This window comes from Penaeus vannamei, chromosome 18 (assembly GCF_042767895.1).
Source record: "Penaeus vannamei isolate JL-2024 chromosome 18, ASM4276789v1, whole genome shotgun sequence".
Lineage (NCBI taxonomy): Eukaryota > Metazoa > Arthropoda > Malacostraca > Decapoda > Penaeidae > Penaeus > Penaeus vannamei.
In genome coordinates this window covers 773,653-781,152 of record NC_091566.1, presented here as the reverse complement: position 1 = coordinate 781,152, position 7,500 = coordinate 773,653, and positions in this window count along the sequence as shown.

The window sequence follows — 7,500 nt, the reverse complement described above, 5'->3', positions numbered from 1 at the left end:
ATTTCGTCTTGGGGTAATGATACGACCTGCTGTTCATCCCCAGGTCACAGCTACCGGGGTGAGAGATCTTCACGTGAGGTTCCAGTCTCATAGATACCTTTATTTTCTATCTATTTTGGCTCATTTTCACACGTTATGAGGGTAGTGGTGATAAGGTACCCCCAGCCAGTGGTATTTCTATCGAGGCGCCACTTCTAGAAGGGATTATCACCCTTAACGCTAAACTGGCGCCTTACCTCTTAAGGTGCTGTCACACTAGCACTTTTTTTTTTTTTTTTTTTTTTTTTTTTTTGCAATTTTCGTTTTTTTTACAATTTTCGTTTTTTTTTTTGCAATTTTCGTTTTTTTTACAATTTTTTTTTTTTTTTTTTTTTTTTTTTACAATTTTCGTTTTTTTCCCCTTTTTTGAGCGAATTGTCGATTTACCAGTCAGACGATAATGATCGTTTCCGTCTGAAAACCTTAACGTCAACTTTTTCAGCCAAGCAAACTCAAATCAAGAGCTATGTTAGAGAATGTTTGTATTTATGTAAAATATTTTTTTTTTTTAAATTGACAGAAAAATTGCTAGTGTGACAGCACCTTTAGTCCGGCTCGTCTAACAGAGACTACGAGAGGTGAGTATGATGGCATATTCCGCATTACACCATAAATGAAGCATAACCAAGAAAAGAAATAAACATTGATATAGAAAACACAGGACAAAAGAAACACCAAGTTTCGAAGCCTCGACTCATGGTTCGGTTCCTCGCTTCAATGAAACAGGCAAGCTATTCACCATTTTATATATATACATATATATATGTGTGTGTGTGTGTGCGTGTGTGTGTGTGTGTGTGTTTGTGTGTGTGTGTGTGTTTGTGTGTGTGTGTAAGTGTGTGTGTGTGTGTGTAAGTGTAAGTGTGTGTGTGTGTGTGTGCGTGTGTGTTTGTGTGTGTGTGTGTGTGTGTGTGTTAAAACTATTATCAATACCATTATCACTATCGTTATTATTAGTATCATTCTTATCATTATCGTTATTACAATCATCATTATTAGCATTATCATTAGTAGTAATAATAGCAAGAGTAAAAGTAATACCATCATCGTTGTCCCATTATTATTATAATCATCCTTATTATCTTTGTTATTACAATTGTCATTATCATTCTTACTTCTACTAATTTTGTCCTTATCAATTTTCTTATTTTTACGCGTCTTCTTCTGTGTATTCTTATTGCTATTCGTGTCCCTATTCTTACTCTTATTCTTATTCTTATGTTTTTTTGTTTTTTTTACTCATTCTTGTCATCATCTTTGGCACGATTAGAGTACATGAACGAGCCGTGGCCAGTACTGCAATGACCCTATATGGACAAGTTCATCTCCCGTCGTGGATAAAGATTGTTCAGAGTGTACAATCATCGTCAAGTTTCTGTATGTTTCATCTTTTTTTTAGGTATTTTGTTCATTATAATTTCAGTCATTTAGATTGAATTAAGATTCTTGATTTCATAATATGCCACGTATGAAATAAGATCGTGATGTCAGTTAATAAAGATTTATCATAATAGAGTGTATATTCTCTTTATACCAATATGCTTGGGTAGTTAAATCAGTTTCATCTTGTTTAATAAACTTAATTTCTTACGATCTTTTTCTAATGAAAAATGAATTAAAAATCCGCACATAAGTGATCATTTTAATTACGAAAACATTTAGAAAGCATTCATCAAGCACATAATCTTCCCCAATCCTACCTAATTTAAAGTCTACATAATCCTGTAGATTTTAATCGTAATCCTATCAAAGGAACAACATACCTGGGAAAATACGAAAAAAATACGTGATTTCATTGTTATTATTATTAGCATCATCATTATTACATTATTGTTATCGTTACTGTTGCTATTGTTATCATTATCGTTATTTTCATCGTTATTATTATCATCCTAATATTATTATATTTTTTATTATCATTATTGTAACTATATTTTTTATCACATTATTTTCATTCTTATCATTCATATTCATCATTCTCCCTATCATTATCATTTTATTATCATCATCATCATGATTATTATTACTACTAATATCATAATTATCCTTACTATCATGATCATCATTTCATTTTATCAATTAGCATTATCATCAATATAATCATCATTCTCATTATTCTCATTATCGTCATTATTGACAATATTGATAATACTACTATTGCTTTATCATTAACAATATTTTTTATTAATAATATTTTTCTACTATTATTTATATCGTCATTATCTTTATTATAAGTGTTATTGTTATCATTATCAATACTATCATTATACTTGTTATTTTCAACATCAACACTGTCCTAATTAAGATTGTCATTGTTATCATAATCGTTATTATTTTTTATCGTGACTTATTTCTACTGGTTTAATCATTATTATCTTTAAAATCATAGTTATTATTAATATGATTACTATCATGACTATTATTATTATCAGTAATAGTAGTAGTAATATCAATATCATTAACATTAATTCCGTTATTATCATTATGATTTTCATGATATATAATAATTATCATTATCATTATAATTATTAGTATCTGAATCATTATCATTGTTATTTTTCCAAATTATCATTAGTTAGTATCTTATTTGTTATTGTTATTATCATTATTATTAGCATTATTGTACCCTGATTCTTGTCATTGTTATTGATATTATTATTATAATCTTAATCATTTTGTCATCACTATTACAATCATCACTGATATCATCATTTTCATCACTGATGTTATTAATGTCATCATTATTTATGCAATTTTTATTTTCATTATTTTCATTGCTACTGTATCGTTGTTTTCTATTAATGTGATCTTCATTATTATTATAACTAGTATTTTTATTATCATTATATTATTTGATCAATAATATCATCATCATTATCATCGTAATCGTTATTATCAGTATCATTATTACTGAAGTGGTTATTAGGATAATCGTCGTTTTTACTATTGTTATTAAAGTAATTATTATCATTATTATTATCATTATAATTATTAGTATCTGAATCATTATTATTGTTATTTTTCCATATTATCATTAGTTATTATCTTATTTGTTATTGTTATTATCATTATCATTATTATTATTATTATTGTATCCTGATTATTATCATCATTATTATTGATATTATATTATTATAATAATCTTAATCATTTTGTCATCACTATTACAATCATCATTGATATCATCATTTTCATCACTGATGTTATTAAGGCCATCATTATTTATGCAATTTTTTTTTAATCATTTTCATTGCTACTGTGTTGTTGTTTTTGCTATTAATGTGAACTTCATTATTATTATAACTAGTATTTTTATTATCATTATATTATTTGATCAATAATATCATCATTATCATCGTAATCGTTATTATCAATATCATTATTACTGCAGTGGTTATTAGTATACTCATCGTTTTTACTATTGTTATTAAAGTAATTATTATCATTATTATTATTATTATTATTATTATTATTATTATTATTATTATTATTATTATTGTTATCATTATTATTATCATCATTATTCTTTATCATCAGTACTAGTACTGATATCATCAGCGTTACCGTGATTATTACTATATTTGATTATCATTATTATCATTAATAGTATCATAATTATTTTCATTAATACTATTTTTATCATTATCATCATAATTCTTTATAATCATTACTATTTTTAACAATGCCCTTATCATTACATTTATATTTATTATTAGTATTATTATCATCATTACTATCATTGTTTTAATTAATGATATCATCATTATTATTATTACTATTTCTTTGATTATCATTGTCTTCATCATAATAATCATAATCATTATTACCGTTTTTATCATTATCATCATCATTGTTATTGTAATTATTATTATTATTATTATATCATTATTATGATTATCATCACCATCATTTTTGTTATTATCTTTGTCATCCTCAGCTTTACTATATCTATTACTATTATCCTTTCTATTGCCATTACTATTATCATAACATTTACTGTCACCGTTATCGACATCATACATACATACATATATATATATATATATATATATATATATATATATATATATATATATATATATATATATATATATGTATGTATGTATGTATGTATATATATATATATATACATATATATATATATTATATATATATATATGTATATATATAGACACATATAGTATATATATGTGTATGTGCGCGCGCGCGCGCGCGCGTGTGTGTGTGTGTGTGTGCGTGTGTGTGTATACATGTAAACACACACATACACACACACACACACACACACACACACACACACACACACACACACACACACACACACACACACATATACATATACATGTGTCTATATATATATATATATATATATATATATATATATATATATATATATATATATATATATTCATATATGGATAGTTGAACATTATGTCCCACCTTTTCTTTCTGTCTTCCAAAGTAGAAAATCCTATTTTTATAGTCTACCATCGTAGTTCATATCTCTCAGAGTAGGTGCCCATCTCGTGGCTGCTCTTTTAATTCTTACTAGTTTACTATTGTACCGTACTCTAGACTAGATCTTATGATAATAATGATCTTCTCTACCATATCTTCGTCCACATACACGGATGCCCTCTTCATGTTGGCGCTCATTTTGTGGACCTTTTCATTTATATGATCATTTAGGTTTAAGTTCCTGTTTGTTTATTCCAAGGTCATTTTTTTCCTTATCCGCTGTGTTTAATACTACGTTGATTTCTACTAACCAGACGAACCTGACTACGTGGCATTTATTGATGTAGGATTTCATTTTCCAGGTGCAACTCCGCTGGAATAAGTTCTCCGTGTCACTTTGGAGAGATTGGGACTAGACCTCGTTCATTATCCTTTTTTGTACTTTCGCGTCATCTGCAAACATAACAAAATTACTTGGTATGTGCTTGACCCTAAATATTTGATGGAAATAGTAAACATAATTGGAGCCAAAATCGATCCTTGCGGTACTCCGCTGGTTACTAAATGCCATTGAGAATTCTTCCTTCTAAATGCGGTGTTCATCTGTCTTTCGTCCATTGCCTTTCACTCCACCTAGGTGTTCTAATTCCCATGTCTTCTATGATACACTTTACCAAACACCTTTTTTGAAGTATAAGTACACACCCAGTTGTCTCCTTCTTGTAATACTTTAGAAACTCTTATCCTTAAAACAGAGATTGGTACATCTAACCTTCGTTCCCTAAGATCAAATTGCTTATTTGATATCATTTTGCGTCTTTTTTTTCTACTTCAACTCATTGTTCCCCAAATTAACCTTTCTAACAATTTACATATTTCACTGGTTAACGAAATTGGTCTATAATTTAGAGGGTTTTGTTGTCGCTGCTCTTGAAACGTTGGCGAGTTTCCAAGCTTTGGCAGTTTTCCCCATCTCACTGGCTCGACTTATTATTTAAAATTCATTAGCGGCGAATACTTTGTGCGATTTAAATGTTAAAAACATTTATAATTTTAAATGGGGGAGACAAGTACATGTCTTTGGTCTAAAAATACTGAACATTTTTCTATTGCATGTGCGACCTTAATTGCTCTTGGCATCCCTCACAACTTGTAGCCATAATCGGTCCATAATTCAATCTTATGTGCCTGATTCTCAGCCTTGTTAACACATCTACTTGTCGGTTGGAATGAATGCTACCCAACTTCCAAGGTCATCTCTAATATTACAATTTGTTTCTAGAACTATGCCTTCATTGCTCCTCTATTTATCATGATACCAACATGCACTGAACAAAGTTAAACTGACCTCAGTGCAAGCCGATCTTGACCCTCCCTTACCACTGGACGTGATGAATTGAAGCTCTAGATTGCTTGCAAAACACTACGAGACGCGTATATTATAACAGAATGGTTCCTAAGATCTCAAGTCATTTTAACTGCTGCAAAGATGGCATACAGTTCTACAGTGAAGATCGAGGCTGACGAAGAAAGATATCTGCAATATTTCTCCTGCTCACTGTCGCAAAGCCTCCATCTATTTCAAACCATCTGTATATATTGCGTCTGATCCTTGGTTTATAGAAGTATGTTGAAGAAATCTGATTTCTGCTTCGGATCTCTCCCCCTTCCCTATTCTGACCAAATCCAGTTCGACCAAATTGGTCTAAAAGGGAAACTGGGGAGTTCCAACAGCTAAAAAGTTCAAATTAAGTGTGATCTTTCATATGATTCCTCATTTTCCCACCATAGGTTCGGCTGAAAAACACTCTAGATGTTGGAGAACCAGAAACCTTTTGTAAATATAAGTCTCGTGTAGTAAATCAGGTTCATGTAGTCCCGGTGTATTGAAAGAGGTGGTTTTTCACTCTCAGCATACAGGGACTCCCCAGGTGAAGACCTGAAAGCCCCTGTACAGATTTTAAGAGGTTCGTTATGAACTGAGTTTAAGATCCGTAGAACAGTGGGAGTTACAGATGAATAAGCCTCACATATATAGCCAAGGCTATTATGAGTAAGCGCTCGGTAAAGCTGCAGAAGCATGGTGCTGCCTGCACCCCAAGATGGATGTGAAAGAACCCGTAAAATATTGTGTTTTGTGGCCTTCACCTTTCATTGTTTGATCTGAGGTACCCACGTAAGCCTCGAGTCAAACCTTAAACCCAAGTACTTCACTTCATGGACAAAACGCAATGGGCTTGATCCTTAGAAGAAGGAAGGATAATACTTTCCTCTTTTGTGGAAATGCATGTCTTTGCACATCCTGTAGGCTTCCTTCTGAACTTGTCTCACTGAATTTTGGAATATTATCAATAAAGGAGAACATAATTCTACAGCACATTCCCTAAGAAGTCAGTTAGAAACTCACCTGGTCTGTTTTAGTCTAGTCTTCTCAGTAGGTCTTTTATTTCATTGCGGTGGTATTCTTTACGTGTGTAAAGTTATTTGCATTTCAAATTATGGATCCTGAACAAACACTGACTGAAATTTCTCATTAAGGATTTCAAACTTTTCCTCTTTAGTATAAACAATGTTATTGTCTTTGATGTCACCAATTTGATCTCTACTTCTAGTCTTACTATTAATATGGTTAAAATAAGAGCTTTAGTTGATTTGTACATTTATTGATTATACCCTTTTCAAGGTCTAATTTCGCCTTCCTCGGGTCTTGGTATAATTTTATCCTTCTTTATACCTTTTATTCCCTACCTGAGATCTGTCTTGTTTTATTTTTTTTTTTTTTTTTTTTTTTTTTTTGCATTTATCTGTGAACCATTTTTGGTTATTTCTTGCTTCAGTTTGATTGGAAGACATGCTAGTCTGCCTCTACATTTTGGTCTCGATAGTATGCTTGTTTTGCTTTCTTCTTCTTCTTCTTCTTCTTCTTCTTCTTCTTCTTCTTCTTCTTCACTCATTTGTTCATCTTTGTTTATCTCTTCCAATTTCTCTTCTTCTTCTTCTTCT